Source organism: Cololabis saira, chromosome 20 (genome assembly GCF_033807715.1).
Source record: "Cololabis saira isolate AMF1-May2022 chromosome 20, fColSai1.1, whole genome shotgun sequence".
NCBI lineage: Eukaryota > Metazoa > Chordata > Actinopteri > Beloniformes > Belonidae > Cololabis > Cololabis saira.
Genome location: NC_084606.1, coordinates 12250334 through 12263361, shown reverse-complemented (window position 1 = coordinate 12263361; position 13028 = coordinate 12250334). Strand labels below are relative to the sequence as shown.

Below are 13028 nucleotides of genomic sequence, written 5' to 3'. Positions count from 1 at the left end.
CGCACGGCTCCGGAGAGCTGATGAGCTGCTCAGCGCGATACGCGCAGCCGAGCATTTAGGCTGATTTATGGTTCCGCGTTACACCAACGCAGAGCCTACGGCGTAATTGCGCGTCACTGTATACCCTACGCCGTAGGCTACGCCGTAGGGTACGGCGTAGTTCTGTGTCGATTTAACGCGGAACCATAATTCAGGCTTTTCTCTTCCAGAGCTGAGAAACTTCACCTAGTGTGGTTAAATGTGGCCACATGAAATCAATTACTATCATCAAAACAAAGTCAAACAAGACTATATGACGTCATATTTCTAACAATAAGTGAAAGTGATACAAAGTAAAGGAGGAGAGGATGAAACGTTGCAGTCCCTACACCTACAATTTAATATAAAGGTGCTCTAAGGGGCCCCTCCTGCTCAGAGCAGCTCATCCTGGTAAAACCTGGTAAGAACGGGTAAAAAACTGTTATGCAAACTTTCATATAGTCTACACAGCCTCGTCTAGCTGATGTTTACATGTTATTTATTTAATGTTATTGTTTTTATTTATTTTTTACATTTTCAACTGGTTAGAGTTGAAGTTGAAGTAACATTTATTTATTGTTCAGGGATAAAAGCCAATAAATAGGTTTTGAAAGTTACATTTGCTGTCAAGTGGTCATTTGTGTACGCCGTACGCAGCCGCCGCCACCCCCCCGGGAAGCATGCCCCCACTGCTGAAAAAATTCCTAGAGGAGACACTGAACACCACCACACATATTTGCACTGGCAACATCCATTCTAGTTAGTTGTCTCGCTAACTCGTTGTCGTGGCAACTCGCCACCTGTTGCTTTACTTGACTGCGGTATTTCAGCAGCCTAACTGCCCACGAATTCCAGCACACATCACCCACAAGATAGAAATAATATGGTGATATTATACATTTTCTGAAACTGTATATGAAAGTGAGTATTGCTGTACTTGTTTTTTATGTCTCTGGTATTCCTAGATGTCACAGAGTTAATACAAATAAAAATAACATAGGCGAAAATGGTGAAAAATTAACATTCTCTGGGGTTTCTGGAGCTCTATTGACCTCCAAGTATGTCAGAAAAGTTCAACTTTAGGTTTGAAAGACAGCTATAAATGTCTCCTTTAAAATGATACCAAACAGTATTATTGGAACTTAGGAATTGCTTGATCTATGAGCCTAAACCAGGATAGGCAACAGTGTTTACAGTCCAATTTACCATATGGAGTTGCCATCTTGAATGTGGGAATATAGAAAACCAGGGGTCTAATTTTTTTGGCATACGGTGGATTCTGGTTTGGGACACATTGATCTTTCAAAAAATGCTGTATGCCATCTTTTCCTCAAAAATGCCTACAGGGTTACATGATTCTGAAGTTACAGCCCAGTCTATTACAATAAGGATGGTGTCATGAGTCATGGCATTATTTGTCTGTTGCAGAATGACGATAACGTTGTTAACTATTAGTATAACATGGTTTGCTAATCAATAAATAGCTATAGTTATAATTGTTAGTTTTGACCTCAGTTAATATTATGGAAGGGCCTAAGCTGTTATGGAAAACAGTAATGTAACTACTCCCACCTTACTTTCCTCAGGGAAATGTGTAAATATTCAATTAAAACTGAATTTATTGCGTCTTCATTATGATTGATCAGACAAAGCATAACGTGTGTAAGGTTTAGCGCCACAGCGGTCAAAAACCTTTTGCCCTTCCGGGCCAAACATCTGTCAAACAAACGTAGCGTAACCACCTTTATACCATCACCACATTCAAAACTCAACTCAAAACTCACCTGTTCAAACTTGCCCACTCACTCTGACCGGACATCATGCACTACTTCTCACCAGTTTGTTTATTTATTGTTGTGTTATTTGTATACTGTCTATTGCTGCTTTTATGGATGTTTTATTGTATTTTTAATTGTATTTCTTGTTTTTATCCTGTAGGTGACCTTGGGTGACATGAAAGGCGCCTCGAAATAAAATGAATTATTATTATTATTATTATTATTAATTATTATTATTATACCTGTGGCTCAGGTAACAACACAGCGCCACCCACAGACACACACACAGTGAACAACAACATATTTGGCTCCTATACACCGGCCCCTAATTGTTAATGGCAGACCGACATAACAATTTCTAAAAATTAACAAAACAAAAGAGCAAAAAATGTTATAACCAAGTTATGACAAAATACAGTGCAGCCAAACAAATCTATGCTCCATGCACCAAACAGAACTTTGTCACTGGTCTTTCAATAATGTTGGCTTTTGTTTGTAGCCTTACAAAATGCAAAAGCCCTTGTTTATCTGTTTTTTTTTGTTTTTTTTTGCGAGCCTCGTCGGACATGCGTCTGGCATTCCTCCGGCTTCATTCTTTTTACCAGAGGCTTCTTCTCTGGGGCCTTCATGCGCCACGGCACCACAGGTGAGTTGACTGCAGCTGTCCCGTAAACCTTCTGGTACTTGGCTGCCTGGATCAGAGAAGTGGCGCTATCCAACCCGGACACAATGAGCTCTCCTCCCAAATTCTGTACCTCGGCTTTCACCTTACTGCAGATGTTGGGCTGATGACAGTATAGAGCGTTTCTCTGCAGGTAGGCCAGCAGATCCTGCTTGCAGGCTGAGCCAGGGCACTGGTCGGCAACAGCGCGAGCCAATTTGTCCATCCTGGAACCCGCCTCTGCAATCTTCTTAGCTGCTTTGATCACATCTGAAGAGTTCTTCAGGGGCCCTTTGCCTCTGGTGAAGTCCGTCATCTCCATCATGATCCTACACATTTGCTTGGCGAGCACAATGGTATCGTTGCCATTGTCATCTCACTTGGCGACCCCAGCATCAAACTTGCACTTCTCCTGTCTGAAGCTCTCCACCTGCTCAGCGATCTTCGCCTTCTCCTCCTGGGGAAGCTGTGCCATGATGGCCCGAGCACTCTGTCTAGCAATAAGTTGCTTATTCTCAGTCTGGACACTGGTCCTGCTGCGAGTATCATAGTACTCCTGTTCAAAGTGAGAGGTGAGAACTTCTGGTTATTGCTGTCCAGATCAGATACCTCCAAACCAGCCAATGAGTAGGCTGGAACAACAGTTTTTTGCCCCATTGTGCTCAACAGGAAGTTGGTTCTTCTGCCTGTGACATTCAGCTTCCGCATTAAATGCTCTGAGCAGAACGTGGCTGAACTACCCGGGTCCAAGATGGCAAAGTTTTTAATGATCTGATTTCCCTTTGCACTTTTAACCTTCACCGGGAGAATGGACAAAGCACAACGGTCCTTACCGACCCCTGTATGTCCACATGTTTCGATTGATGTTGTCTGGCTAGATGCGTCCAACATATCCTGAGCTGGTTGCTTTCTGATGTGAAGCACAGTGGGGTGAGTTTGACCACATACCTTGCATGTTAACCGTCTCTCACACTCACGACTCACATGACCAACGCCTAAACATGCAAAGCAAACCCCCTTTCCTTTCAGAAACTGAATTTTTTCCTTGTGCTTCTTTCCTTTAAACTGTCTGCACTCTTCCAAAGAGTGGCTACGAGCACAGCAAAGGCATCCAGCTCTCTCAGCCTTCCCCGAGTCTGATATCGGTGACCTTTTAACTCCTTCAGGCACTTCCATAGATGTTACTGTGGTGGCAACAACATTTATTATTATTATGTATAGTATATCATATTATTATTAGTATAGGTATCGGATAGGTGAATGGATGAATGAATGGGATGCCTGGGTCTGGGGCCCTCCATTGTCCGGCCCGGACCGGGTGGCTGGGGATTGCCTGGGTCGTGGTCCGCCGCCGCGGGATCTCTGGCCGCCGGGGGTGGGGTTGGGGGGGAGGGCCTTGCTGGCGGTGGGCCCTTGCTGGCGGTGGGTTGCCTCCCTCCTACTTCTTCCCTCTATGGGGTTGCTGGTGGCCTGGGTTCCGGGTTCTTCCCTGTCGGCCCCTGGTCTCGCGGCTGGCGGGGTTGCTCCCCCCCCCTCCCCACTATAGATACACTTCAGGTGGAGCTTTGATAGGATTATTACACACACACACACACACACACACACACACACACACACACACACACACATAGCTACATAGACATATACAAACTCACGCACACATACACATATATACATATTCATACATTCATGCATGCACACATACACACACATAAACACACATATGTTTACACACACACAGACACATTTAGCCACACATACATATACACGCTTATACACACACACATAGACATACACACTGGCTTGTTCACCTGCATGCTTGCTCTGTAGTTTTTGGGGTTAGGTAGCGGTAGCGGTAGCTTAGCTCAGACTGTGATTAGATCTCAAGATTTGGGTCGATCGCTGCTCGTGTTTTGGTCCGCTCCGTATCGGTTTTGTCGGTATTGTGTTTTGTTTGTGGTTTTTGTTGCAGATTTCCAGTGCTCGACGTGTGCCTCCGTGTGTTCCTGCTTCCTGGATTGGCAGTGGATGTCGTCACCCACATCTCCGCAGACTTTTGGAAAGTTCATTGCGTTGTGACATAAAAGGAGGTTACCAGGGAGAATGTAAACAAAAAAGGGGGCGGAGGAAAAGTATTCATGTGCCACTGCGAGACGAAAGTAGTTCACCTGCAAGTATAAATACATAGCCCACCGGTGATTTAAATTCAGAAACTGTTGTCCCGTGAGGATTTTTCAACGGCCCTATTATTTCCTTTACAAACAGGGAGCGACCAACAAACGGAGGGAAGAAAACAAAAAAAAGGACAAATTAAGTTTTGGACTTTCTTCAAGACTAAAGACAAGAAAAGAGGCTGAGGGAGCTGGATGAAAAGGAGGAGGAGAGGGAAAAGAAGAGGGATGACCAGTTATCTAAGTTAATTGACATTTTTGGGAAGATGGTGGACAAAATGTAGTTTTCTTCATAATTTTTTCATTCATAATTTGATGTTCAATTTCTTTTGTTTTCATTTTATATTAGACAAATTACTGCCTGACTTGTTTGTGTTGGATCTAAAACTATCTTGCTAGTATTTACATGTATGCATTTTTGTTAACAAAGGAAATCTTAATTCAAACACTGTACTCAGATTAAAGAAAAGCAAGTCTTGTTTATTCAACACCAGGGCCCTGTACTACGAAGCAAGTTCAACATACCCAGGATATCTTTTATATCTTTTATATCTAAGCGGTCACACGACGGTGGTTATCAACTCGGTATATCAACCCAGGTTTCTCCAATCTGGATATGAGTGCGTGCACATAAAAGGGGCGGTGTTTTCAGCGCATGACCAATCGCAAGCATGGAGAAGTCCGCTGTCAGAGCCGCTTATTTCAGTAGCGAAGAGCAAACAATAATTTTACGGAAATATGATGAGTATAGGCATATAATACAGTTAAAAAGCAACACAGTTGCAGCTGCAAAATGCAGGAAAGACAGCTGGCAAAAGATCGCTGACTGTATAAATGCGTAAGTTCATAGGGATATAAACATATATTTGAATATTCTGGGAATCTTAATCTTAAGCAGTAAACCATGATCAGCAATATTGAAATAATAAAAGGCTTGCAATATTTCAGTTGATTTGTAATGAATCCAGAATGTATGACATTTTTTTGTTTTTGTGTTTGCATTACAGAAAATCACAATATTCTAATTTTCTGAGACAGTCCTGTATATATTGGTTCTATAACTATTGTTGTTGACCGATAACTTGTGCTGATGCTGTACCAAAGAATTGGGTTTTTTTATTTATTTTATTTTATTTTTTATTTTTTCAGGAGGGGGGTATTTAGTATTTTAAAGTGACTTCTCAGAATGTTCGAGGGACCAAATCCCTTTTTTGCTATCCCCTTACAAATGCATCTTCTTTTTGATTTCTTCTTGATTTATTTATTTAATTGGTATTAGTTTTGGATTGACTGTACATCGGATTTTGGGTGATGATTTGTTTTATTTATTCATTGATTGATTTATTTTTTATTTTCTCCTCCACCTCTTTTTTCTTTTTTCCTTTTTTTTCTTGGATCGTTCATACAGGTACTCATCACGGAAAGCAAAGGGGTTTTGGCGGTCCCTGAATACGCGTTCTCTTCGGAGGGATCCTCTCACGATCCGCGCACCGAGCTCCACTGGATTCTCTTCGAAAGGGCATGCCATTTTCCAAGAGAGCTGATTGGTCAGTGGGCGGTGCTTTTATACCCGGCGATCTGTATCTCGAACATAACCTGCTCCGGAGCAGGTTAGCTGTTCAGCATAAGTTACCATGGCGATGTACCCCGGTGAGAAGTGAACCACCGTCGTAGTCCTGAAAACCCAGGGTTAAACCTGAAGTTACCTCGCTAACCCCAAATCCCGCTTCGTAGTACAGGCCCCAGGTCAACTGGGGATTTGTCTAATATAAAATGAAAACAAATGAAATTGAACCTCAAATTATGAATGAAAAAATGATGAAGAAAACAACATTTTGTCCTCCATCTTCCCACAAATGTCAATTAACTTAGATAACTGGTCATCCCTCTTCCTTTCCCTCTCCTCCTCCTTTTCATCCAGCTCCCTCAGCCTCTTTTCTTGTCTTTAGTGTTGAAGAAAGTCCAAAACGTCATTTGTCCTTTTTTTGGTTTTCTTCCCTCCGTTTGAATGAATGAATGAGTGAATGAAAACTTTATTTCGAACATGCTCAAAAAAAAGAAAAGAGAAATATATATATATGTATGTATGTATGTATGTATGTATGTATGTATGTATGTATGTATGTATGTATGTATGTATGTATGTATGTATGTATGTATGTATGTATGTATGTATGTATGTATGTATGTATATATATATATATATATATATATATATATATTTAAACCAAAGAACAATAGTTAAATAATATGTTTGTTGGTCGCTCCTTGTTTGTAAAGGAAATAATAGGGCCATTGAAAAATCATCACGGGACAACAGTTTCTGAATTTAAATCACCAGTGTTCTATGTATTTATATTTACAGGTGAACTTTCTTCTCGCAGTCGCACATGGGGTGCGTCCGAAATCGCATACTTGCACCCTATTTAGTATGCAAAATGAGTATGCAAGATTTTTTAGTGCGTCCGAAACGTTAGAACGTACTAAATAGTGTGCATCATGCATACTCATCTTTTGAGTGTGCATCGATGGACACTACCCGAGCAGAAATTTCCCACAATGCAATGCAGCGGTGTTTGGTTGCTGCGCGCGCACCTTCGGCTGCGCAGAGCAACATGATGGAGGATAAAGCTGCCGATGCCGAGGAAAGTTGCAGAAGCACGCTACAATTCAAATGTGAGTAATTAGGTGTGATTTTGCTTTGGTTTCCATAAGATATTAACCAGATGAGTTCATAATTTATCACATTATCGTGTAGGTAGATGTATTTGCAAAGTTGAATGAGCTACCTACAGGCAGTGATCGCTAGTGTTAATGTTATTTATGGTATAATGTTAACGTTGAGTGAGAGGGGCTAGGGAAACACAACCATGGTATCTAATCAATTTAAGGGGTGATACTTTCCTCTGTTAGTGAAATACTATCACGTGAATTGTTTTGATGTGCCAGGGACGGACGAGAAGACGAGAACCCGGAGCAGCTGATCCGCTGGAGAGCAGCAACAACAGACTGTTCTCAACCGCGGTTGAATTGGTTTGATATTGGATATTGGACATTCAACACCCATAAAACCTGTGATACCACTGATTTTGGTCATATTGCTTGTGAGTGTTCATGGTCATCTAGACTATATATCACAAGAGAGTTATTATTATAAAATCATATATATGGGCTGATTTTTTTTTTTTTTTTTTTTTTTTTTTTTTTTTTTTTACTTTATTTTTAAGAAATTTTACAATATATATGGAACAAGGGGAAAAAAAAGAAAAGGACATTAACAAACGGCACAGATGGGATAATAAAAAGCACAGGGGCAAAGTGGATCAATATAATGTGTACATTTTAAGAGATAGAGCTAGGTCCAGGTCTCAAAGACAATTGTATTTTTATCTTCGTATTTCCACAATCTACTGTATCATTCATATTATAGAGCATAAAGTACTCAAAGCCAAGACAACAAAACACAATCACATAAATAAATGCTAACTGTGTCCTGCTATGGTGAGGAACCATATTCCAAATGAGCTGTCCATTTCCTCCAGTAAGTAGAGAATTTATCCATGCACAAGTTCAAGGAAAAAGTCAGTCTTTCCATGTCATATATTTCTTTCACAATTGTAATCCACTCCTCCTTCGATGGGGGCTCTTTTGATAGCCATCTCCTCGTAATAGCTTTCTTACTGGCCACCAACATTATTTTAATCAAGTATTTATCAGTAACATTGATTGTGGGTGAGATATTACCAAGATAAATTGTACAAAAATCGTGTTCAATCTCAAAGCCTACAACTGATTTAATTTTCTCCACTACATCCCGCCAGTAAGGTTGTATAATCGGACAGTCCCAAAAGACGTGGAAATGGTCCGCTTGGGCATTTCCACATTCTCTCCAGCACCTTCCGTAACTTGGGTGACCTTTATGACGTTCTTTAATTTTGGGAGTAATAAAAAAACGAATCATGTTCTTCCAGGAAAATTCCCTCCAATGACCAGAGCTGGAAGTGCTCATTTGAGTTTTGCAAATATTTAGCCAATCATCTTCTGAAATTGTTATTTTTGCCTCCTTTTCCCAGGTGGATTTAACATAATGAGTGGAATAATCATTGAGGGACTGTAAACAGGAGTAGATTCTAGAAATCAATTTCTGGTTTAACTTAGATTTGTATGCATCAATCATGATGTTAACTAAATCAGAGGTACCTCGCTCTGTTGTTTTTATATCACAGTTAAAATAAGCTCTCACCTGTAGGTACCTGAAGAAGTCTTGGTTTTCCAAGTCATAGTTGTCTTTAAGTTTTTGAAAACAGTCTAGTCTCCCTTTACCAGAAATGAGACAGTACGTTGTAATGCCCTTCCGCAGCCATTGTTTGAAACGCCCATCCAGTTCGGCGGGTTTAAAATCCTTATCATGCGCCACCCATCGTAATATTTTGATATGATTTTCCAGTTTGTTCTTATAACATTCTGCAAACCAAATGTTTAGGGGGGTTTTTGTCCAGATACTTAGGTTTTGTTTATGCATTATGTATAGATTTTTGTCTCCTAGCAAGCTTTGCAGGGGCATGTCTAATTGGCTTAGTTCTAGACTTTTCCATTTAGCATTATAATATGGATTGCACCAATAAGTCAGGTACCTAAGCTGAGCAGATTTATAATAGTTATCTATATTTGGAAGAGAGAGTCCCCCTTTTTCTTTGGACAGTTGCAAAGTTTTGTATCTGATCCTTGGTTTAAGGCCTTTCCATATGAACCCAGATAGCATTCTCTTCCATTCCGTTAATTGCTTTTCAGGTATTTCTATTGGTATTGACAGAAAAAGAAAAAGCAATCGCGGCAAAATATTCATTTTAACTATATCTATTCGATTGTGTAAATCTAGTGGTAATAAACTCCATTTATCCAGGTCTGTCTTTATCTCTTTGGTAATTGGCAAATAGTTAGTTGCATAAATGTTGGATAAATCCTTTGGAATTTTTATTCCCAGATATTTGATAAAGTCATTCTCCCATCTGAAATCGCACAGATTTTTTATTTGTAAAGAAGGTGTATAATTAAACGAGATGATTTGTGTTTTATGAACGTTTAACTTGTAGCCCGAATAGTGACCAAATGTTTTTAAGGATGACATTAATTTGGGTAAACTCAAATCTGGTTGTGAAAGGGTGATCAATATGTCGTCTGCATAAAGGCAGGTCTTGTATTCAGTGCCTCTGAAATAGATTCCTTTTATGTCTCGGTCTTCTCTAATAGCCTGAGCCAGAGGTTCGATAAATAATGCAAACAAAGCCGGACTTAAGGGACATCCCTGCCGGCAGCCTCTTTCAAGTGACACAGGATTAGACAGACTACCGTTTATTTTGATTCTGGCTGAAGGGGAATGATATAATTTTTTTAGGTATGAGATAATTTTAATATCAAAGCCAAATCTTTGTAATGTTAAGTATAGATATTCCCAAATAACTGAATCAAATGCCTTTTCGGCATCAAGGCTGAGGACAATGGATTCACCTTTATCTTTGCTCATTTGCTCCATTAAATGTAAAGTCCGTCTCACATTATCTTGTGTCTGTCTGGTTTTGAGGAACCCAGTCTGGTCTTCATCTATCATGTCCGGAATAATATTTTCTAATCTTTTTGCTATTATTGAAGCAAATAATCTGTAATCCAAGTTCAAAATCGATATCGGTCTATACGAACTGCATTCAGATTTATCTTTGCCCATTTTAGGAATAACTGAGATAATGGCATGTCTCCAAGAAGCTGGTGCCTCACCCCCATTAAGTATGAAGTTAAAGCATTTCAATAATGTTGGTGAAAGTAATTCTCTGAATGTCTTATACCATTCAGCAGAATATCCATCTTCACCGGGCATTTTGCTTGTCTTGAGTCTCGAAATAGCGTTATCCAATTCTTTTTGTGTTATGTCATTCATCATTGTTTTATTCTGTTCTATTCCAATGGATGGTAGATCCAGTGAGTTAAGAAAATCTGTAATACTTAAGGAGTCTACTCCTTTCGGTTGCGCGTACAGATCTTTATAGTAATTTACAAAAGACATTTGTATTTCTTTTAGTTTGTGACAAGTTTTACCAGAATGCGTGTTCTTAATTTTGTGGATGGATCTTTCTTCTTGTTGTCGTCTTATCCTCCAAGCTAACAGTTTTTTAGCTCTCGGTCCATTATCATAGTACTTTTGTTTGATGAACTTTGCTTTCATCTCCTCATATCTATCATATAGTTTATTTAGGTTTTGTTTAATAAGTTTTATCTGATCTAATAATTTGGGATCATTAAGTTCCACGTGTCTCATTTCTAGATTTTTTAGTTCCTGTAATAGGTCTTTTATTTGCTTCTCTTTTTCCCTCTTTTTAATTGAGGACCACAATATAAGTTTTCCCCTTATTACTGCCTTAGCAGCATCCCATACAGTACCTGGAGACACTTCACCGGTATCATTTTGTTCCAGGTATTCTTTAAATTCCTTATGAATGTATTGATTACATAAGGGGTCATTTAATAAGTTTGTGTTAAGCTTCCAAGTTGTATTTTTAATTTCAGTGTTAAGATGTAGGGACAGATATACACCAGCATGGTCTGAAATATCTTTGACCCCTATTTGGCAGTTTGAGATTCTATGTCTCTCTGAGTGAAACATAAAAAAGTAGTCGATTCTTGAATGAACATTATGGGGATGGGAGAAAAATGTAAATTGTCTTGCTGTTGGGCTTAATTCCCTCCAAACATCCATCATACCTGCTTCGAGGAGAAGTTTCTTAACAGTATCTGTCTCAGAATTAATTCTTTTCGTTACATTAGTGGAGTCAAGCGAGGGTTGTAATTGTACATTCCAATCTCCACCACAAATAAGGACCCCCTCAGCCTCTTGAGCAATCAGATCAAATATTTTCTTCATAAATGTCTTATCATTACCTGGGGGTCTATACACATTTAAAAGTGTTACCTGCTTATGATCAATGTAACCTTTCACTAGAATGTATCTCCCTTCGGTATCCTTTATCTGTTTGGAGATTTGGAACACAACTTTGTTAGAGATTAATATTATAACTCCTCTTTTTTTTCCATGTTTATAGGATGAATAATATGCATTTTTAAAGCCCAAATGTTTAAACTTCTCATGTTCTTTATCATTAAGATGGGTTTCTTGCCAAAAGATAACATGTTGTTTTTCTCTCTTCATCTTAGTGATCAACTTGCTCCTTTTGATAGGATTTTGTAGACCATTAATATTTAATGTAATAATCTTATATTCCTGATTCAGCATTATGACTCTTTAATTTTGATACACACATTTCCCACCTCTATTACTGTAAGCATGTAAATAAAAACCATCTGTGCTGAACATAACAATAAAACAAAAATAACCTCCAACAGTGAAGTAAAATAACAACTTCTGAACAGGGAGGGGAAGCCTCCGAAGGAAGGGCCCCTCCAGATGTGTCCTAACATCATCCAAAAGCGAAATTAGTTCGCTCAAACAACGGTTCGGTGTAGTTCAAGTCACCCCGTGGAACAGTCCGATTGGTATATATATATATATATTTTTTTTTAATGTTTTTAGCTAAGAACTATGGCATTCAACACGTGTACAATCAAAAGGGGGGCGTTACCCGTCACACAGCGCAAAAGAACAACTCCCAACAGTGTCCTGAAATACCTCTCATCATTCCTAGTTTTGCCTCCCTCTCATCGTCACTGATGCGCGCACCTCAGTCCATGCTCTCCTGATGTGTGAGAGCTCGCTGGAATCTCCGGAGCTTCTCTTTAGCTCGCTCGATGTCTGCGCCCCGGCTCCGACGCACCGGGGAGCCGGCGGTCCGCCACGCGCCCTCCGCCAGCTTCACATGAGGCGCCACGGCCGTCCGGGATGCGCTGTCGGGCGCACTTCCCGCGTCGGTTCCCTCGTCAGCTGTTAGTATCCCCCTTTTCAGCATATCCTTCGTCGCTTCATCCGCACTGTTGTATGTGGTGGGTCCTCCATCATAAAAAACTCGGAGTTTAGCGGGTGCAGGTGTTTGAAATCTGAGTCCACGTTCTTTCAGCACTTTTCTCAAAGGCGCATATTCCTTCCTCTTTTTGATGATTTCTGCTGGGTAATCATGATCGAAGTAAATTCTCTTCCCATTTATCTGTATCTCTCTTTTTTTCCATGCGCTGCTGAGCACAAGTTCCTTGGTTTTATACACGAGGAAATATGCGATCATGGATCTCGGGGCTGCTTGCGGTGGTGGTTTTGGTCCGAGTGACCGGTGGCAACGTTGTATTTTGAGGTCAATGTCAGGGAGTTGCAGCTCCGATTTAATGAAATTCTCCAGAAACTGACATGCATCCTTCCCCTCCTCTCCCTCGGGGATCCCGAAGATGCGGAGATTATTTCTGCGG

The 13028-nt window shown here is 40.1% G+C and overlaps 1 pseudogene; it reads right to left on the bottom strand.

The window, feature by feature from the left end:
- Positions 1 to 2320: 2320 nt before the first annotated feature.
- On the bottom strand, positions 2321 to 3412 carry LOC133420442 (catenin alpha-2-like; annotated as a pseudogene).
- Between the last annotated feature and the right edge of the window lie 9616 nt (positions 3413 to 13028).